This window comes from Larimichthys crocea, chromosome XIII, assembly GCF_000972845.2.
Source record: "Larimichthys crocea isolate SSNF chromosome XIII, L_crocea_2.0, whole genome shotgun sequence".
NCBI lineage: Eukaryota > Metazoa > Chordata > Actinopteri > Sciaenidae > Larimichthys > Larimichthys crocea.
Window position 1 is genome coordinate 23,912,188 of NC_040023.1, and position 24,008 is coordinate 23,936,195.

Below are 24,008 nucleotides of genomic sequence, written 5' to 3' on the forward strand. Positions count from 1 at the left end.
AACCCAGCAAGCGAGTGAATGGGGGCACTGCTGTGACCACAGCCAGAGCTGGTCAACTTGAATCGAACTCATCTGGGAAGCAGGATTTATTCCAGTTTGATTCACTCAGATTTACTGGTTTAATTGAATGACTGACCCATGGTCACATACATGGGTTAAACAGCTTCCTTGCATAATGGACGAGAACAGGAGTGAATGGATATGTGGTCGCTGAAGAGGAAAATTGTTTGAACTCTGAGAACATTGTTTGATGTCCAGTATGGGATCTGGAGTGCTACCTGATTTCATGCTGTTTCTTCTTGGTCTTTTGTAACAAGTTCAGTTTTGGCTGGTCACTTTGGAGGTTGCTACAATGCTTAGAGGGATGGATACTCTATACTCTATAGCTCTATTGTACTGGAGTTTGGCTTAAAGATGTGTACTCTATGGATGTCACAAGCATACCTGTGTAGTTAAACCACTGCCACCTTGTGCAGGATGATTCAGGTTTTAAATCTTAACATCATTTGGTCCTGTTAGAGTAGTCACAATGAAACATGGTTCATCTTTTAGACATGACATGTCTGCTGTTTCAAGGGTCAAGACTGAACTGTCAAGCTTAATTAAAATTGCTCGAAACAGTGTAAGATTTCAACATCTACAGTTTCATAACAACTGCAAACTGATAAAATCAAAACCAAAGTAAGTGGTCCTATGAGTTTGTCCTTTGTTTTCAAGGTTTTCTTTAATCATGATAAATATTTTAGATCATTTCTGTCTAAATAGATTTTCTGATATTTAGTTGTTTTAAAATGTATTTTATAAAATGCCATAATGATTTTCTATAATTGTTGGTCAAATTCTGCTGAGCATGACCTTTTGACATAAAATGTCTTAACTCTGCACAGTGCAGTTGCAGACAAATTTAGAAGATGAAGATTCCAAGCAGCAACCTCAGTGTGTGTGAAGTGAAGCAGTGAATGCAGACGTGCCAAAAACTGCAATTTCTCAAACGGCCACTTGAGGCTGGCTACAGAACAAGTTAATCTCCATAAGCCTCCATGTTAAAATATCCAGCTTCACAGCAGAAATAAACTTTACTATACATGTTTGCTATTTTGATGCACTTTCACACATTTCTTTTATCAATAAATAATTAACATTTAAAGGATTGTGCTGTCTTGGTGGAGGTATTTGCTCTCTGGGTGATTTCTAGTTTGGCTCATATGCTACCATATTTTCGCCAAACTCAGGGAGGGTGTTGTAAATCTTGGGCCCCCTGAAAACATCTCAGCAACATTTGTGACATAATACATGCTATTAATCCTTGACATGTTTCAGGCCCCCTGCCTAGTTCTGGACACCTTGAATCATGGAAGGCTCCCTCCAACACCACTCCTGTCTAAAACACATTACTGTCACAGGCTGCTTTATGCTTTCTCAGATAACTCAATCACAAATCTGTGTCAGGAGCTGATAAGATCAGAATAACCGTGCTTAGTAGGCTATTAACAAACCCAAAATTGAAATATAATGCCTCATAAATCTGTCTGGGAAACTGAAATTGTAGGCTGCTGTTGAGTAGAGTCTTCTTGTAAATGTGACCACATTCAGTCCCTTCCTCATCACTTTTTAGTGGCATGAATGTGAGCCACTGTGTGTGTGTGGCAGCTAGAGGAAGTTGAATGGCATTCTGGTTTCCTTTCCCCAGCTCTATAAAAGCTGGGAGACCATTTGTTAACTGTCAGTTGGTTAGCCTCTGTCCCCACTCTAACCCGAAATAAAAACCACTGGACATCTGTACCAGCTTTGAGAAGGTGAACCACAATGCTGTACCTTCACCATCTGCAGGCGGGAGCATTTTATGCCATTTGGTGGTTTCTTTGATCCAAGGCGCTTTCTCAACATTGAGTTAACCTTGTCCAGAGGCGATTTTTGAGTTTCTCAATGGTGAAACACAGCCTGAGTATTACAATGAAGAGTGATTCACATCCGTATTTGGTAAGAAACCATCACGGTCAGCCTCTGGATATCTTTGGGCATTGTGCTCATTACCAAACACATGTACTTCAGATGTTTTTTCTGGTCAAACCCAAATGATGTCAGTGGATAGCAAAATGGACCTTGTGCTGACTAAAACCTGGCGCAACACAGAGCCTGGTGTCTTGGATGATCTGATCACAAGTGGACAGTTCTAAGTACGTCAGTTCACAACTGGGATTAGAATGCATCTCGACATACATCTCGAGTGACCACTTGGGATCTGATCTCACTTCCCCACTCTATATGTAAATAAACAAAGAACAAATGAGTTGTTGTTTTTACCTGGCAGCTCAACGTTAGTAGTCAAAAAACAGACAAACGGACATGAAAGTGATAAACTTAATGTATAATGTTTGCTTAAATAATTTGTGTGGAATGTCACCTAAATAATGAAGAATTTGTCAATTTGACAACCATTCACAAAGTTTAGAAACTTTCTCCTAACTCAACAACTTCCAAAATTGCATGATTTCTTAGGGGGGTCTGGGGACCTTTGCCAGAGACGACAAAGACATACCCTATATTGGTTACCGTTTACTGTATTTGTAGTATTTGATAGGTTTTCCATCAGTTGCTTTCATAAAAAAAATGTCTAGCTGATGGTGAAACAGTGTGTTCAAACATCAGCTGTGTATTATTGGCAGGTAAGGTGCATTTCAGACAGACATGGAACAGTGATACAATGACCATATGTTTTATGTTTTACAAGGAAAGAAATAACTTAATGTATTGCACAAAATGCTGAATTTACAATAAGGCACAAATAATTAAGACATTTCTGTAGTTGTTTCACAAAGTTTATCAAGTTTCTCTTCTCAAAATTTTCACATTTTTTTCAAAGGGAGTAAACCAATTCAGTGGTGGAATTAGTTGAAACATACAGTGTGTTCACAAACATATGCTGCTTATCTTGACAGGTAAGAGAACCCGAACACATAATTTGTATTACAGTGAACCAAATGGAAATAGAAATCAGGCAGTGTGTATCATGTATTTACAGGACGTCACTTGAGTAGGCGGTTCTTCAATGTGGCCCATGACACATTCGCTTTTCCACTACAAAAGATGTCGTCAAATACGTCCCAGACCACCTCAGCAAGTGGTTTGAGCGATCAGATCACAATGCATCTTGGTGGTCGTTTACACTTGTATTTAGAGCTGTCCAGTTGTGATCCGATCACCCAAGATGCATGTTAATATGAGGTTTAAACAGGCTCTATAAGTCCCACGTGAGTCATACCAACTAAAGCTGGATTTTGTTTGGCGACTGTTCATCTTGTAGTTGGATACTGCTGTCCTCCTTAACTTCCTCCACAGCTGTACCGTCCCAAACAAGATAAATAAAAGAGATAAATAAAGACATTATTAGGTACAAATTCCCAAACCAGACACAGTACACAAACATGTTGTAACTCTGAACAATACATAGTGACTGCTGAACACATTGCACCCATTTGAACTGACAGAAAACTCTCCAGTTGTAAAAAGTCCTGTAGTGGACACTTATAAAACAATGCAATTACCCTCACCTGTATCATATAAGAAGAGAAGAGAGGCATTGACATCACATCCTGAACAGAGAGGGTCTGATGTGATTTGAATACCAGACATTTTTAAAAGCCCATATAATACATTAAGAGTGACAGAACAGTCAGAAAGGAAAGGAAAACAGTTGTACTTTTAAGGAAACAGTGAGCCGGACAAAGGTGCGGGGGTGTTTAATAGAACATCTGCACAGCACAGCAACATCCTGTTCAGCCTTGAGGCCTGATGCTGCCACAAACTGCTTTAATCTGATCTCAATCTAAGATCAGCAGCTAAAAAAAAACGAGGGGTGTTAGTTAGGCATACTCTACATCTGTTAAGTAAACTAAAGTACGAAAAGTTAAAAAAGTCTACTTAGCTTCAACTAACTGTGTTTAGTTGCTTTTAGCTATGCTACCTGTGTGGCCCTAGGGCAACAATGTTGGTTTGTTGGTTGGTGAATGATGTCTAGACTGAAACATCTCAACAAGTACTGATGGATTGCCATGAAACATGTACAAACATTTGCGTTGACCAGATGATGAATCCGACTGATGTGAATCCTTCTAATTGGATCTTCATGGTGCCCTGATAATAAATCTACATTTTAAATCAAGCACCAACAGTAGGTCAATATTTTAACATGTTTTAGTTCATGACCATATATCTTCTAAACTAATGACATTCTCATCAGCCGCAGCAGTACTTTAAGTACTAATTAGCAAATGCTGTCATGCTAACACACTAAACTAAAATAGTGAAAATGGTAAACAGTATTATGCTGACATAGTTTTTTGTTCAAAGCACCACTGTGCCTAAATACAGCCTCACAGAGCCTCTAGTATGGCTGACTGTTTACCTTTTTTAAGGTTCTACAAAGCGAGTCCTCCTTACCTTAACAGAAATGATCAGCTGATAGCAACCACAAACCTCAGATTCTCAATTACATTCTCATTTAATGTTCCGACTGTTTTCATTACCTTTTCTGTTGATATTAAATATTGACTGGGGAAGAGATACCAGACAGAGAATGGGTGTAACATACAGCAGAAGTCAGAGGTCATGTGCAGTATTCATCATTGGGTGCTGGATTTCAAATGACTCAATAAGAGCTCATCCTGAGGGGACCCCAGGCCAATCAAAGTAAGCGCAAACACCAGCAACCAAGAGAGAACCTGAGTTAATATCATCAGCGTGGATTTGTGTGTTCAGGGTAATGTCATCTTCATAAGAAAAGTCACGGCGGTTTAAACAACCAATTAACGCGTCACCTACAGAGTCACGTTCTGTAACACAAACACATTTCCCATGCACTCACATGGAGAAAAGTATTTGATATTTGAACTGAGTGTGGTATGAGACTGACCACGTGCATAAGCATTAACATTATTATTTCATTATCACAAACATTATTATACTCAAACTGCAAACTTATCAAGCCTAGACTAGATCAAGTTGATAAATTAAGATTTTACCGTTGAACAGCAAGACAAAGTTTGTTTCTTGTTTCTTTCTTTTGAAAATGGATCACTATTGAGCCATCTTTTGAACTAACATGTTGAAATCCCCATAAGTCCTCATTATGCCAATGCAGCTGAGGGAATATAACCACTTACAAACCCCAACCCCTGTGCAGCTCAGTGGACTGACTGGGGCTTTGTTCCGACTGCAAGTGTGTGTGCTTATGTCTTAAAACAGGCAGGGGGGGTCTGTCTTGGTGGTGGCCTGTTATGGAAAAAGGCAGCGGGAGGCTAGGTATACACACACACACACACACACACACACACACACACACACGCATACATGCACACATACCTCAAAACGGATGCAGATACACATGTGCATCCATGCACGTACTCGCTTTTTTTCCCTTACGCACAGGCAGAAAGGCTACTGGAGGTAATTGTGTCAGAGATGTATAGTGTTGGAAGCAGAACGAATAGGGCTGCAAAGAGAGAACAGAGGAGGCAGCGACGGAGGGAGGTAGAGACTGAGAGCTGGAGCTAGAGGGGGCTGCATGCTAATTGGAGCCAAATGGGCAGCAGATGAAGTGAAGTGGTTTGCTCTGTATCCTGGGCACACATACACATACACACACACACGCACACACACAAACACACTCTCTCTCTCTCTTTCTTCAATGCTCCCTCTCTGTCTTTTTCAGTATGTTGTGCTTAATATCTACATTTCCTCTTCCTCCTGTTCTCTCTCCACATGTGAGAAACTGATCAATATATCACAGCAACATTAAAGAACATCAGCCTGAACAGCCTTAAACTGATATGGCAGCAAGCAGACACACTAAAATTTTGTGTTTTTTGGCCTCCCATCCAACAACTTCACTATATCTCGTTTATAAAAATGTCTGGCTTTTTACAGACTCTAATTACTGACTGTCATTTGACACTGGGCACATAGAATACAGCAGATTTATCAGAGCTTTTTTACTCAGAGTTACCCTTTGTGGCTTTAAACCATGGTTGATGAGAGAAGGGAGAGTGAATCAAAACTACAACCACAATAATTTTGCTGAAAGAAGCCAAATATCTGTAGAGCTCAGGGGAACTGTACAGTTGGCTGATCAGTCAATGTGGGGTCTTTGTCGAGTTGCTGTGAATATTGTGAATTGACAGCATAATTTGTCCATCAAGATTTTGCGTTTTATCACTGAAATATAAACCATCTGGGAAATATATTGTTATATAATTCTTCATTAATTACTGAATTAGCCTGCTGGTTTGTTTTGGATTCATTTTCGAAGCGCTAATGAGGTAGGAAGTAAGAAAGAGACATATTTGTTTAGGCAAAAGAGTTCTAGGAAGAATAAACACAAAAACGTGAAAATGTAGAGGAGAGAAAAGGGAAGCCACGCTGTTAAATACAAGACATAAGTAAGGGGTTGTAAAAACAGTCAAATCAGAGAAGTGATGAAATATCTGGCATGTTGGTTTTCCAGTTTTGAAACTGGAGTTGAAATAGGAATTCCTATAAACTTCAGCTGTCAACAAAGCACTTATCTTTATATATATTATCTTAACTCCCCTTAAATCTCTACTTACTAAACATATAAAATTACAAGTTTCTGCAAACTGCAGTACCTTATCTTCAACCAAAAGTATGGCCAACAATATTAATATGAGATATAGTTCAGCGATTACAACAGCATTTGTGTGTACATATGTAAAGTTGTGTAGAGGTGTTTGACTGCATGTCTCTGTCTGTGTGTTTTCATGAAGAAAAACCCTCAACATGGTAAGAATGCAAGTAATTATGTTGATCCAATTAGCTGCTGACCTGCAGTGTCAGAGCCAATCAGGACACAGAACGCCATGGGGGCATTAGATAAAAACCAAAGGCCAAATACTAATTAACCTGCTAACTTTTAGTTCTAGCAGGCTCTGTGTGATGAAGAAGAACAGGCAGCAACACACGCACGCAATCAAATAAGAGACATACTTCCCCTTGCACAGACGCAGGCACTCACTGGAAGCAATAAGTGTGCACACACAGCAGGTGAACACTGTGTGATTTGGAGTGGAGTTCAGACACCAAATCAAACAAAATATCTCTACCAAATACCCCACTGTGGCTAAATGAAAAATGTCAAAACTATATTAAAGAATCCAAACATTAAAGACCTTGTCTGCAAGAGAGTGTAGAAACAGATAATCTTAATTACACTCCCACATGTCAGGTGATGTTTTTTTTTTGTCTACTATGTACAGAAACTGATATAATACATTATTTAACAATGTAATACATGAAAATATGTGATTTAAAGGTAGCAAAACCACAACAGATCACATAATGTCAAAAGGTGAGATGGCATCTCATTATCTAGTTATTCTGAAAAGGAGTTTAGTTGTTTTTTTTTCATCGCATTTAACTAATTTAGAGATACGCCTGTGTAAATTACCAAAGTTAACTTAAAATGTATTTTCATTGTTGTTTTAGTATGCTTTAGCCAAAGCTAACTGTGGCTTCATAACACTTGCTTTAGCTATATAGTTGCCTGTCTGTAGCAGAGAATGCATTAAAGGTCCAGTGTGTAGCATTTAGTGCCATCTAGCAGTGAAAAATGACCAACAAACAAACAATCAGGAGTACGGTGGCCCTATCTAGAGCCAGTGATTGGTTTGTTCGTTCTGGGCTAGCATGGCAGACTCATCCCTCTGGGCCCATTTTAAAGGGGACATATTATGGAAAAATCACTTTCCAGCTCTTCTACACTAATATTTTTTGAATTTGGGGTGCATACAAACTCCCACAGTGTTAAAAACAACAACCGCGTCCAGTCTCCAAACGCCACACCCTACAGGTGATAAAAGCAGGGTCGGACTGGGAACAAAATTTGGCCCTGACATTTGTCCTCTGGACCGGCCCACCATTGGACCGATAAACCCGCCCCCAAAACACATGCACTTAAACATTCTCCCACCCATACATACTGAACCCCCAAATACCTCGTAAATAACACAGAACATAGTATGCTCAATGAAGATCATGTTGTACATGTCTACACCTCATTAAACTTTGGAAACAGTCTACTTACAGCACTGATTTGAGCTACAGAGCAAACAATTAACTCCGGACATGGTGTTTAGCTCAGTAGCTTAAGCAGCAGCTCCATAAGCAAAGGCTTGCTGTGGAGTCCCAGGTTCAACTCCTGACCTCTGTTGCCCTTTCATGCATTTTAACTCGGATTTTCTCTGCTCCGCCTTTCCTCTTTTTAGAACCTCTCTCGTCCATAATTTATTGTAATTAATATTCGTGCAACATACAGTATGAAGTTTATCTATAGACTGTATATAAGTCTATCTCTGTTTCGGTTTCACATAAACCTAGCGGCTGCATGGACGCATCCATTTGAGGGGGCAGGGGAGGGGGGGTGTAAATCGCAACCTCTGAACCTGTCATGAAGAGACAAATATTAACCGATATTAGCCAGTGCAACCCAAAGCCTACTCCAAATGGATGCAAATGGGCCGCAAGTCCATTTTGGGCTGCTGGGCAAATGTTGCAAAGGCTACAAAATAACAAATACATACATACAAAAAAAACTGGAGGCCACCGGCCCAAATGTGGCCGAGATGGACCGGCCCATCTGGCATTTGCCAGGTAGCACAGACTGCCAGTCCGAGCCTGGATAAAAGTGATTGTCCGATTACCACTAGCTGGGACCTGTGTGAACTGGTAGAAAAGGGTATAATTGTTCTCCTTTAAGGTAAGAAAAAACACATCCATTCTTATTTTCAGGTTAACGAAAACATCTTTACAAATATTATATTCCATTTCTGCCAGTAGATCCGCCTAAACCTTACACTGGACCCTGAAGTACATCGACATCTTTGTCGTCCACAAATTACAGAGCCAGAAAGCTTTTGCTATAGTTTGGTTTGAATCTGTATCGATTCAAAAACTACATTATACATTGTCATTGAAAATAGTTGTCAAAGGTCAGATTCAGGTCATTTAAAGAACGAAATAAATGGTACCTTGCTTTTGTAGGGCAGTACGCTGAATACTGACCATAGAGGGGAACTGATACAGATTTGTAATACAAAATTAAAGTTGCTGCCAAAGTTTCAGTGAACTCCCTTGTCACATCTAGCTCAAATATAAATACATTCTTTGAATAGGCTCAGCACTCAAACTGTTGGATTGAACTTCAACATATGGGATGAATTCCTTACCTCAGCTCTGACATATATTAAAACTTGGAGCTAACAGAGATAACAAAAATTCATGGACCTTCTAGCTCTTGACATTCAGTATATACTATGTTAAATAATTCACTGATCTTAAATATTCTTTGGGTTGTTCCAGAGTATCTATTGTTTTACATCTGCTAACCTCCTGAATGTTCGGCTCATCAGAGACTCTTATATAAATCAAAAAAATAAAATGTATGACAATACAGAAAATGAAGCCAAGTTAGATGTTGAGTGTTTCTGGCAGGATGGAACTCTTGTGGGAAAACTTTGAGACAGCTTTAAGTGCATCATTAGTGATTGATCAGTGATAAAAAAACAAAGAAACAAAACAAAAAACAGATGTACATATGTATGTCTTGCAATAGTTTTGACTTATGACTAATAACAATTTTTATTTATTATTTTATAACCCCCCCCTACACACACACACACACACACACAAACAGACATACGTTTACAGTAAGCGCATCTGACAAGGTTTTATACTAGCTGCACATTTTAGGTCATCACCTGAAGAGAAGCAAGTATTTCAAAATATTCTGTGAGAAAAAAATGTAAAGAATATTGTTGATTGTTGCAATTTTTTTGTGTGCAATCTTGTAAATAACTATAATGATAATAATAACTTTAAATTGCCTCTTTAAATGTAAAAGGGGGCTGTGAAATTGGGGTTGTGTCAGGACTTTGCATGCTTGAATCCAATACTATTACATTCACTTGTCATACCATCATATCAGCTAATATATGGCGCTGCCGGTTGAGATAAAAAGTGGACGTCTTATTTGTTACAGGTTTCTGAAGAACAGTTTTGAAGCTCAGAATGTGAATTGTCGGTGGACCTGAGGTGGGCTGAATGAAGCCTGCGTGCACAAACAAGCCACCTGGCCCTCAAAGGGCCTGCAGTTTCTGGCACTTCTGCATTGGCTTCATTTTATATCCATGGAGGTTGCAGCATGGTTGAGACATAAATTCTGACTTCACACTTGATTTCCCACTTCTCAGCAGGCAAATGCTAGCAGTCAGATGCCAGTGTTATTAAATGTTGGTCTGAAGCTAGTTCTGTTTGATTTAAAGAATCCATTCACCCAAATCACAATAAAATCCATAGCCACTTATCTCTCGCAATATAATTGTGGCAAGTTGGATTGTGTTTGTGTTGTGTGTACACTAATAAATAACACTTTAAAAGCAGTAACACGTCTCTCCAGAAACAATGTCCCAGTTATTCTGAATCATCCAAGACCCTGCTGTCAACAGTTTTTATTGGAACTATTTTCTACTCCCCAAAACTACGTTCAAAAACCTCCATGGACAAGTGAGAAAATATGTTATTGGTGTGATTTGGGAGAACTGACCCTTTAAGCTGCACTGGACTGTTTTGTCCAACATTTTACACTGCACTTGTGTGTTTCACTTGGCTAAAACTTGCCTCCGAGTTCACCAAGGCCACATTACCCCTATTGGGAGATCATTAGTGACGGAGCCAGTGCTTTAGTGGATACATTTTCACTTTTCAAACAAAAAATATCACATTTGTTCAGCTGTTTGTAGATGGCACTGTAACCATAATGAAATCCCTCTGCAACAGAAGTAGCAAAATAAAATCTCTCCTGACTCAAATGATCTGAAATTCAGTTTTTTTAAACTATTCTCCCTGTCACCATCTATCTTCTAACACTTCTACATAGTCATCTGAGTTGAGACCATGAACCATGACTGTGCACAATTATGTTTTGTGTATTTGATGACTAAGTCACACAGCTGTCATTGTTTGTGTTGTCAGACCTGAGCTCAACACGCAATATCAATTATGGCTGGACACCAAGACATTTTACCACTCAGAAATAGTAATCTAAATTATGATGATGATGATGATGACGATTCGCTTCCTCCATGCCTCCTTGTCTATTTCTTTTTCAGTGTTTTCTTTGATGTGTAAGAATGCATGACTGGTGTTCTTCCCTAGTGTCTTTAAGAAAACAACCGGGACGCTTGAGCCAATTACACGCTCCCTGACTTTGAAACACAGATGCAGCCCAGGGAGAAGGGTAATAAATAAAGTTAAATACTCAGAATTCTTAGTGTTTAGCTACTAAATAGATTTCAAATGGAAGTGAATCACAGTGACATTCTGCATTAGGAGCAATATGAATATCTCCTACCCACTGTGAGAAATTTGTCTGATTCTCCTCTTCATAACACTTTTAAAACTGACCTCCTGTCAGCTTTTGGGAATCGGGGTCAGTTCGGAAGAGGTCGTAAGCAAACTACTGCTACCAGTTTACATCTATAACGCTAACCTTGTCTATCTTTAAGTGTTTGTATGGATCACTGTTCTGATCACTGTTTAGGACTATTACTATTGATATAAATAATATTATCCATCTGTAAACATCGGAAGCCTCACCGCTGAAATTGAGTCAATAAAGAAGTGAAAAGTCACGCAGCCCTATAGTGTTGATACCTTTTGTTTTTCAATTTTCATTTTTCCACTACAAAACTCTTTAGTTTGAACTCTGTTCTTGTCCAACTCTGTTTAAGTAAAGCTTATATTCGACAATATATTGACTTTAAAATTGAAAACAATCCAGTTCCTTGACAGTCCTTGCGACACTGGCTTGTAATCAGGTGACTAATGTCTGTCATTCCCACTCTGTGCCTCGTATGCCTTTTTCCGTCACTACGTAACTGCTCTGGTGAGAAGTATGTAATGCTGGATCTCATTTTATGGAGAAAATGTTGCCTGGTTTTCTCTCTGATATCCTCCACCTGCTCTGCCTCAACACTGTTTGCCACTCAGATCAGTAAATGGCTTACTTAGCTTAACATAGTGAGCCAAGCTGTCCGAGCTGTGTCAGTGTTTGTACCACGGGCATTTTGGACTGTGCAGTACTGTGCTGATTTTTTTTAGGTTTGGGTGTCAAATCTATGAGAAGTGTGTAAATTAGTACAATATAAACTAGAAATATAACAGGGCAATTTTGAAAAAATATTTTTGTATGTTTGTTATTATTAATAATACATTCTAGAAAGAAAGAATATGATTTTTATCCAGTACAACTCTCTGTTATATCTAAATGCCAAGTTGCTTAATACCCAAAGTGTCTATCATCATTCATGTATCAGGGTACATAGTGGGTGCAAAAATGTGCTTAAATGTGCTGACTTTGATAAATGCCCCCTACATCCAACTTTTTCCCATAATGGGTGAGATGAGGAAAGTTGTGGCAATATGTTAATGAGCACAGGCACCATAGTCAGTCTAGTGGTGAGACAGTGATGCACAATTTAAGACAGATGCCATTGTGTAGGAGGCTTTTGGAAGAGTCATCGGTGCCACTGACTACACTTCATCAGTCCACTTCAAGCATGAGAAGAATCTCTGAGGAATGAAAAATTCAGTGCATTTTGTATTTGTACAACAATGCTTTTAGACATGTCTTAAAATATACTTTAGATTTCATGCATAGTGAAGGTCTTTGAGAAACCACTTTGGTTAAAAATGCAGTTAGCTTCCAGCATGGTTTAGTTGGAGTAAACAACAATTTGTTCTATGTTTTAATTTTTTTAAAAATACTCTTGATTAAAGCAAGTCTTGGTAAGCTCTGCTGCGGATAAGCTACTAATGATCAGAGTTAATGATGAAGGTAGGCCTGGGGGGTCAGATATTTCCTGCTAAGTCGTTGGACAAACAAAGGAACTGTTAAAAGGCAGAAACAGGAGTGTGAGGTTTTGTAAGAGGGGGTACACTGCCTCTGTTCACATCATGATCAAGTCTGACCGACGGATTAGTAACTTCCTGCAGAGACCGGAGGAGGGGGTGGGTGGTCACAGTCAGAGGCAGTGTGTGCGTGTGATTAATAGAAAGTGGGGTCTGGGTACACGCTGTTATCACTACCCAGGTATCATTCAGAAATGATGCCATGGATTAAATATAAAATGAAGTCTTGCTAAAAGGTTCAATAACAGCCTAAATCATTAATAGTCATCACCCCAAACATGCTGTCTCTAATGATGATTTATCAGACTGCAGTAACTTATGGAAGAATGAAATGTGTTTTCATTGTGCGGATATGGGAATGCATCCATGCGTACAAATGCAAATACTGTTAAGACTTTAAGCAGCAAAAATAAAAATAAAAATCTTCATTTTCCACACTTTTTGTAAAAATGTCCCTAAAGTTCAGGACTCAACCTGGAAGAGTTTGCCATCAAAGTATTTTTTTAACTAAACCAAACGACAACAGCAACAAAGTAGTTTTAGTGCAGAGTTTACTTGGTCCAGACCTTCGAATCCACTCACTCTGGAGTGGAGTCTGTGTGGAGTCAGCTTACCTGTGTGCAGTATAGAAAAATACTCCTTTGCTGCTTTGCTGTTAAATTCTGACCCATCCTATTACTGTGTCAGGGATAATTAATAATTATAAATATGCATAGATGTGCACAGCAACTCTCTCACTTTGGAGACATTCATATGGATCCTGCTGCTGTATTATAGCTACAGTTATTTAATAAACTCAGAAGAAACAATCTTACAAAAAGCTCTAAGCAACAAACAAAACTTCAGTGGCACAAGAAGACATTATTAATTACAGACACTCTGGAAGTGTTGGCTTATCCATATATCTGCTGTTGCCCCCATGCACGTAATCTCTACGGGGGACCAAGGATTACGTACTCCCCAATGTTAAACAAATAGAAATTTAACCCCCACTGCCAAAACTGTCATAATCAACTGCAGTTTGGTTCATAGATTTCTGTGTTTAATCACACTCAGCCGGGTGGAGACAACATTCATTGTACTAAGGGAAGACAAGATGATTCTCCATGTGTACATGTCAGTACAAAGAGAGAGCGTAAAGGCAGGAAGTGAAGTTACAGACATTAAGAGAGGGGAGAATTACAAAATAAAACAGTAAACACTAAACAAGAAACCCCAAACCATACAAGTTATTATAATGACATTAAGTTACGTTGTAGGTAGTTTTCACACTTAAATAGCATAAAAAAATGTTAAGCAACTTGTACTTGTACTAGCAATTTTTTATGCTCAGTACTTCTTTTTTTATTTTTTTTATTTTACCCATTACTCACACTTTGGCTCTTGTGTTTTTAGTTTTTAAATTACACACTATTACTGCAAACTCAAACCCATTAAATATAGAGTATGGCTCTTACCACAGCCCCATGAACACCACTGGGTATGTGCAGCAATCTGATGCTTCCGAAGCACAACAGACCTATGGTGCCAAGTTACATTTACTAAGATATGATTGGACAATCAAAGTTCAGGGGAGGGGTTTAGTGATTGATCAATTATGTGTGTTGCTTTCACAGAACTGAAATGGTTGTGGTAAAATGTCACAAGTCTCTTCCATTTGGTTTCCTTATTTTTCCATGAGAAGTTAGCGGTTTTTCATTTCTCTTTGTGTATTTATTTTTATGTGTGTCAGTGTGTATCTGTGTGTGTGTGTCTACTTTGAGGTCATCAGCAGTCAGACAACACACAATCAGCCATTGTCAGGCAATTTCTGGTATTAATATCTATTTATTGTTAAATCATTGAAGATAGAATAGAGTTATAGTTGATATATTGAAAGAAATTGCATAATACATGCGTAAACAAAGGCAGTAGACCCACAGTAATGATGTAAAATATATGTAAATAGCAGCCTAATATATTCATAGGAACCATTACTTCTCAAAGGTTTCTGCCATCTTAAACTCCTTTGCACAGGAGGGAAATAAACAAATATGCCATTGTGTCAACCTAAGCTGATATAATAATATATTATATTATTATTTTAACAATAAAAGCATTGTAACAAAATTTACATGCAACTATGGCTCCATGAATTTGCTGCAAAAACAAACAACAGAGATAATACCAGTGGAAATGATTTTAATACAGAGGTAAATGGGTGCATTTGCAACATATAAACAACCTACTTGGCAGAATGCATGAAAACTTTATCTCTTCTCGTGCTCTCTATGTTTATGTTTGTGTGTGTACATGTGTGTGTGGGGCAACATTGTGGACCATTAAACAAATCTGGATGAAAGCCTAGTCCACTGCATGCAGCCATGAGAAAGAGAGAGGAAGAGAAAGCCAGGAGAGAAATGATGGGAGGGGTAATGTGAGTGATTACAGAAAAAGTTTTGGGACAGTGTGGTAACCGCTGGCTTCTCAGCAACATCTGAGGTTATAGCTCCATTTCTTTTTCCTAATCACTGTATTGTTATGCACTATCTGTGACCAAGCTGCTTCAAATGCTCCATATTCAACTTCCACCTTATTTATACAGGCTGGCATTTAGGAAATGGGGCTCTTTTTTAATGTACGTTTGCAAACCTTTCAATCTCCCTTTTGTGACTTGTGACTTACAGCTTGTGACTTACAGCTCATACTTTGTTGTTGTATATAACACTCGGCTACCGTCTAACTGCACTGCAGTCAGAGAGAGTAGTAATTTCAAGAATTGCTGTTTTTTCATAGGTGACTCGTAAGTGTACATGCTGAGCTCACATCAAAAAATGAAAACATATTGTAGTATCTCTGGTTTAAATCAACCTAAATCAAAGGAACAAATTTGGTTGACTGTCCTTTTACAACATTTGGAGAAACATAACCCAACTTCACGCTACGGTGGCCAAAGAGGAATATAACTGGTTTTAGATGAGAAGATCGCTACCACTGTCACATCCGTACACTAAACACTATGACGCTAGGAGACGTCTGACAAGGAGAAGCCAGGAGGTGTTAGCTTAGCTTAGCATAAAGACTGGAAGCAGGGGGAATAGTTAGCCTGACTCCATCCAAAAGTAAAACCTACTGACCAATATCTCTAAAGGTCACTTATATAATTTGCTTATGTGAAAAACACAAAAGATAGCTTTCCCTGCTAAATGCTTGCGCAAGCTTATAATGAAAGAAAACAAACAAACAAACATATTTCTCAAAGTGTCAAACCATTTCTGTGCAGTAACTATTTCTTCTGTCATTCCATCTGTCATGTCAGTCTCCCAGTTAGTTTGACACATTTCTAATTGATTTTCATGTCTTCTAATTCATGTTCACACATTTGCATGAGCTGTTATGGCATTGCAAAGGCACTGGCACTCCGCTGTGGATTACTCTTACAGTTTTCCATCTGCCAAGTATTTCTTCACCACATGGACTCGAGACAAAAAGTGTCTCTTTTGGGCATTTTAATGCAGCCACGATCTGTCAACTGTTTGTTTAATCAAATTTACATTAACAGTTACAGCTCTGGTGAGTCTGCTTTTGATCAACGTTCGTATAAGCATTTTTTTCATTGTGTGATCTGCACGAAATGGTAGTTTGGGTGTACGTAATATATACAGGCATGCAACATACGCAGTCTTTCCTTTTTGGGTCATTTGTAAGAGCAGAATATATCTCACCATTGTGTTAGAATATAGGAAACACACATAAATGAACATGTTTCATTATGTTAATTATTAGTTTTATAGTAGTAGTAATTCCCAAACACATAACTTAAACCATATCAATGCAAGAGTTACTATAACCATTAAATATCGCTGGCAGAGCAAATCATACTCACATACTCAATTACACACTTTCTCCTCCTAGCAACTCCTCGCAGTGTGTATTTAAACCACACTGGAGCACTCTGCAGTGATTGCCTAATGGTGATGAATTTGTGCAATAACGCACAAGGCCCTCAGAGGGTTGGCCTTCACTACCAACAATACAGGGACTCACACTGATTCCATACAGTGTAATGGGCTGCGGAGACTGTAACCACACTGTGTATACAACCCACTCAGAGAGAATGGCGGGGAGGACGAGTGTAATGAGAGGCAAATGAGAGAGAGAGAGAGCAGGGGGTAATGATGGGATGGGAAAAATATGTGTGTGCATGAAAGAGAGAGTTTAATGGATAAAATAACATAATTTAAAGGACGTGTTACCCTGTCACGTGGCCAAATAAGGCAAAGGTCCTTTCACATTGTTACCATCGATTTCCTGCCAACATATACATAACATTTATGAATCTGCAGCACCTCAGGAGGGAGTTTATATTGTATGCTTGCACCAGTTCAGTCAGCCAACTTAAGCCGCTCCATAAGTTTTGTTTATGATGATTTTTTGCATAGTGATCATTCCTCATGATCATTTTAACATTGATTTGCCAGCTGATGTAATGCCAGAATAGAGACTTGAATAAATATGTTCAGCTCAGTTGTGCCAGTGTCAATACTAGATAAAACCAATATCGCTGAACTTAAAGCTCCAGCATCTAATAGAATTTTTGACCACTTGGGGGCAGAAGAACAATCTAAACAAAACAAAACAAAAACCAAAACCCATACTCTATTTACAAACAATCTCAATCTAAATCCACTCTCACCTTGTCCCACCCGACCCGACCCGGCAACCCCAAACCCCCTCAGTGGCAATCATTTACTGTGTTCCACGCCCAGGCTTTGTATATTTGTTTATATTTGCACAAAGCAAATTGGCACCAATAAAGTATACTAAAATAAGATATTAGCAGTTCTTGTTTTCAATGTACCTATGGATGTACGGACAACTATCACTTGAATACTTTCAAACTGAAGAAAACTTGGATTTAAGCAAGAGAAACACACACACATACAGATTAAGCCCCTGAATGCAGCTTTACCATATACAATTTCCCCTAATTTCAGGGTATACTGAGAAAAACTCTCATGAGGAATTTTGGTTTGGATGAGACAAAGTAGAAGTGGTGTTGCAATAAAAAGGCTCCATTAGCCGTGACAGAAAAGCTGAACCTGTCAGTGATATTGAATGATGGCACACCCTAGTGACAACTTGAACCTCCGTACTGTTAGATACAACCTCAGCAGACTAAATGTTTATAAAAGTAGAGTTACTGTACTACCCCCTCCCTCCTCTCTCTCTCTCTGTCTCTCTCTCTCTCCCTCTCTTTGTGCTCCTCCCTGGTAATTCAATCAGAGGATTAAATATTGCAACATCAGCTTTGGATTTGGACAATATTCCCTTTATCACTATGGAGATGGTTGCATGATAAACAAAGAGAGAGAAAGTTTGCGTTTTTCTAAAATGTCACACGAGCACAACCACCTCATTTGTTGAGATTATGGAGCCATGATTTTTGCAACACTATTGTGTGCACGGGTGCTCTAAAGAAATCTAAACTGATCTATCAGAACATATGTAAAGTATATATAAATTTTATGCAACACTGTTGTAACATTCAATTAGATTTCCTCCATTATGAATGCTGGAACTAGAGAAAGAGAAATACAATATCTCTGATGATTTGTCAAAACTGGAACACAAGTGCTTCAGAGGTCCTCAGTGACGCAAATTCAGCACACTCAGCCTTGAAATACTATGATGATTATGACAGTCCAATCATATCTAAGCTATACAGTGTTTTATATGCAATGGACAGATTCACAAAGAGACTGAGACCAATCCAGAGTCAGTGCCCCAAATCCGTTGTGTATTCCACTTAGCAGTAAGTTCAACTTGCCAAAAAAGGCTGGAGAGCTCCAGTCCTTTGTAACAAGGACTTAGAAACAACATTGCTTGTTTGTTTAAAAGTGTAAAAGGATCTATTTTTGTTTTCCTGAGAAGCGACCTCTTGAAGTCGTGTAAATACTTCTCTCAGTGGCAAATTTGTCCTTATTATACAATTTATTACCATTTTTCTGTTGTAAAGACTCTAAAGAAGGAAGCTGGCTGCCCAGGATTTAAACACAGATGATCAAATTGTTTGTTTAATAGGATATTACATTAATGACTGTTTGTCACAAAACCCCACTAAATTCATAATACACATTTGAGATGAATGGGTCGGATTGTATGGAAATTTGCAGGCCCTTGCACTTGTGTCATGTGTTGTGTGTTATTGTTTGTTTGTATCCAAGATTCACATTAATGAGTAGGCTCAAACTTAATCACTGTAGTAGCAATGGACCTGGTGTGTGGAAAGCATCTTGTCAACATCTGGGTTTAGTTAGAAAGTGCTGAGTGAGCGTTGCACTGTGGGACTGACCTGAGAGATAAACTGATACTGATCAAACACAGCACAACCACAGCCCGTTATTGGGGATGATACAGTGTGTTATGTTTAATTAAATGTGTGCGAATACATATGATTCAAAATCTATGCACTGATAAATGTCACATTTGTTGAAGAGAATGAGAAGAGTCTGTCGTTTCTTCAGGAAGTTTACTGCTCCCTTCATGAAGTGCTCAGCAATAAAAAAATTCTGCACTAATGGCGTCCATGGTGTTGAAAGGTGCACTCGGTAGGTGTGCTAAGTGCTGAAATTATTGTGGCCCATCCTGAAGTGTGGTAAGCGCTGTCTATGGTTTGTGTCTAAGTGAATACATGTGTGTGTTCATGAACGTGTGGTACACTTTAGGGCCTCCTTAAGGGTTTGGGGGTTTGAAAATATATACACCCAAGACTGGTTTATGACCAAATACCTGCAAAACTATTGAAATTCTCATTAGCCTCAGCTATACTTGTTGTTTAGAGCTAAATGACAAATGTTAGCATGCTAACAGGCTAAGCTAAAAACACTTAAACAAGGTAAACTTACTGCTGTGTCATTGTAAGCATTTTAGGATGCTGACATTAACATTTAGCTTACAATGTTGCTAGTATTTCTATATATTCTTGGTCTTGGTCAGTTTGCCAAATTAATGAACGGCCATATGTAGCAGCCAAAGAAAATTCAATTTTTTTATTTATTAATATCTGTGAATTAGATAAAGACTTGTTGCTAATTTTACTTTCTGTCTGTCTGCCCATTTTAAAGCTTTGAGTTTGGCACTATGCAATTTGCCATTTTTTGCAACCAGAAGTGGTGACTATGAGTTCGGCTGTACTCATTGGTTGGCTTGGTCAACTCTTCCGTAGCAGGAAAAAATGTTGGCCTGCCTGGCTGCAAACTTTCTCATATTACAGCTAAACAGTATACTAAAAATATTTCTGAAAACATTTGAGACAATGCAAGTAACACTGATTCATATTTGATCAGCACGGCCTGGTTTGATGGTTTGATTTGAGTTTCGTGTGTTGCACTGGACTTACTGAGAATAATAGCGCCAGTGACAGATAGTAGTAGTCATACATTAAATCATACCTTACTTTATTATCTTTTTTACTATAAATGGGACCATAATTTACAAAAAACATGCTGTATGGATAAAGTCTTGAAACCAGAAACTCAAACTGTTTACTGAGGTAATATATCACATGAGAAATAGGGTAATTTTCCCATTACATACAAACACGCTTGTACCAGTGGAGTCACTCTCTGCTGCTGGCTATTAGAGAGAATGCAACTTTAAGGCACTTGTGCATTGGCTTCATTTCTTAGACACTGACTTTACTGTCAATGAGTATCAATCAATCAATCAATCAATCAATCAATCAATCAATCAATCAATCAATCAATCAATCAATCAATCAATCAATCAATCAATCAATCAATCAATCAATCAATCAATCAATCAATCAATCAATCAATCAATCAATCAATCAATCAATCAATCAATCAATCAATCAATCAATCAATCAATCAATCAATCAATCAATCAATCAATCAATCAATCAATCAATCAATCAATCAATCAATCAATCAATCAATCAATCAATCAATCAATCAATCAATCAATCAATCAATCAATCAATCAATCAATCAATCAATCAATGAATCACTCCAGAGTAAACCCAAACCAAACCTTCAAAGCATTCTCTGTTTTTTGTTTTTTTTAAGTTCATGAATAACATTTGTTTTCTTCTAAAAATTAGTTGTGATTCTTGTCATATTGGGAATATGACCCTTAATTAGACAAAACCAGGAGTGAATTGGAGTAGATGACATCTTTGTTGACAGCATTCAAGAAGATGACTGTGAATTAGTCCAAATAGTCTGTTTTTCTGATGGCTTTGTTGCTTCTTTCCCACTTTTAAAAGCTCTAATCACTACATCACTACATCCTAAGATGCACAAAAGCAAAATATACCAACAGCAATATAAACCAGGTTCACATGATGAATGTGGAACAAGTGCTACGCGTAGAGCAGTAGGCTGCAGGCCAGCAGCTGTGCAGACTGCTTTATATAAAGTGACAGCTTACTGGAACATGGTCTATACTGGGGCCACATTGGATTAACTTTTGATTTATAGTAATGGCTGAACAACATTGTAGAATGTTTCGTTTTGTTGCTTGAAGATTTAACTGTAATTAGTGTACATATGCCTTATTAATAAAAACTGTATTTTGTATCCCACAGATGCAGTATATTTAATGTGAAAACTATTTGTTTGGCTGACTGTCCTACCATAGTGGCTCCCAAAGCATACCACAGTATCCGACTCCATGTGTCCATGCCATTTGCTGGCTGTCATTTTTGGGGTAAAGTTACACAATTTATTTATAGCATCCATCTGGGGAAGAAATCTATCAATTGTTGTGCATGGCAGAAACACTCCAAATTCCTCCATGAATATTCTGCAGCATGCCTTCAAAATGACTTGTACCAAACTGTCCCTCTATTCTAACATTGAAAGAATTACACTGTTCAGCATTATTTATGGGAAATGCTTGTATAGTTTTTTTTAGAGCAGTTTAAATCTGTTTTTTAAAGATTCACATGGTTTTCTAATTGCTTTCCGCATGTTGCAAAGAGACTGTTGCCTGATTTGACTGTAAAAAAGAACTCTCCGCACATATAATTAGTGGTATTTGTTGCATAAAACATACACTGCATACAAAAGGATTGCTCAAACAGAAAGCTCAAAATGGGATGTAAATAGCAGTGGTGTAATCAAGCCCCTGGGAAGAGCCCTGGCATGAGAGGTGATTTTGGCATATTAGTCAAAGTTGGCATCGGAGGTTTAATATCACTGTGCAGCACAGACCGACTTACATACAAATCAATTTCTGAATCAGGCTATTAACCCTGCGGGTCCTATCAATGGCCCTCGTAATTGCTTTTGCAATCATAGGTGATTGCTTGTTAACATACCTCTCAACAAGTGTGATAAAGTTGTTTTTCCAAATCTAAAAGGCTAGGTGGCATGACTGTAGGGATGACAATGCAATGTCTGACAATGTCTGTTGTTTGGTTGATTCATCACTTTGGTCTAGACTAAAGTATCTCAACTCCTGTTGGATAGGTTGGCATGCTTTCTTTTCTCATTCATGGTTCTCAGAAGATGAATCATAGTGTTGTGCCACCATGAGGGAAGATCCTGACTTGGTGACGCCTGGATTTTTTCTCTAGTGCCATCATCAGGTTAATGTGTCCAGTACGTTGGCTTAAATCCAGAAGCCTACAAATCGAATGACATACCCATCAGCCTCAGCTGTAATTTGTGTTTTGTGCTAATTGGCAAAAGTTAGCTTGCTAAGATGGTGACAATATTAAACATAACCTGCTAAACATCAAGTTGTTAGCATTGTTAGCATGTTATTAAAATTCAATACAGCTTCACAGACCTGTAGACTCTTACTATCTTGTTTAAATTAGACTGAAGGGATACCATAACTCATATTGTAGAGTTGCTTATACTTGGTGTGGAACATCAGTAGTGATTCACAATCATTTGGCCTTGACAATTTTCTGAGTTGACCCCATGGAATTTAAAACCATTAATATTCACCACAAATATTAAGCCCCGGATCTTTAGTGTTCCCGCCAGCATCCGTCACTGTCATTGTGTTAGTTATGGGAATGTTCTTTGATGCTTGCAACGAAAGTGCTGGAAGTAACGTGAGAAAGAGTTTGTGGTTGCAAAGTAACTTCACAAGAATGATGTGCATTTGGCCCACCTGTGAGAGTACACACACAGACGCAAACACACACAGTTTACAGTCTTTTCTTTTCCTTTGCGTATCTTTTTTTCCCTCTTCCTCACATTTTTCTTGAATGTGAGCCAGTTAAAGCTGTAGTTCTCGTCAAAGAACTAATCCTACTCTCCATCTCTCTCTCTCTCTCTCTCTCTCTCTCTCTCTCGCACACACACACTGGGTCATGGAAACTAGGGCAATGGAAAGCCCCTTTTCTCCCGTAGCTCTCTGTCTGAGTCGTTGAGTCAACTGCATCATTATCGCTCTTGTGCATCAGAGGTGCTCACAAAAATGCTTCAGTTACACACTGGAAGCATGATGGAAGTTCTCCAGCCTCCATCAGTAAGAAAGACCTCTGCAGCCTGCTGCTCGTGTCTTGAACATGTTTTCATCTGAAACCTCACTCTGATTTTCTGAAGATTTCCCCTGTGAGGTTGGAGAAGTTCAGCACAATAAGAGAAAATGCATACAGTGCATCTGCATAATGTAGCCCTATAGTACATAAGTAAAACAAAATGCTTTGGGCAGTTGCTTCCTTCTGCACAGCATGTAACACAATGGAGCTGAAGAACAGTATGGCCATGTGGTTGCTCAGCAGGTCATGTTTTTAATAATGTTTAGTTTCAAATCCACTTCAGTGCTTTTATTCCCATCTCCAGTCTTTCTCATTTGACCACATGGCTTAAAAAAGCATCAAAAAAACTGTGACAAGCTTTTGAGGAGTTACATGATTTTCTATGCTTTTATCTCTTGTAAGGGCTTTCACTCACAGTGTGCTTTTGAATCCTCCCATTTGCTAATATTGAGCCAAAGTTTTGGCACAGAGTTTTGTGGTCAGTGTTGTTACTCTCAATAGATGTTGAGCAACATAAACACGC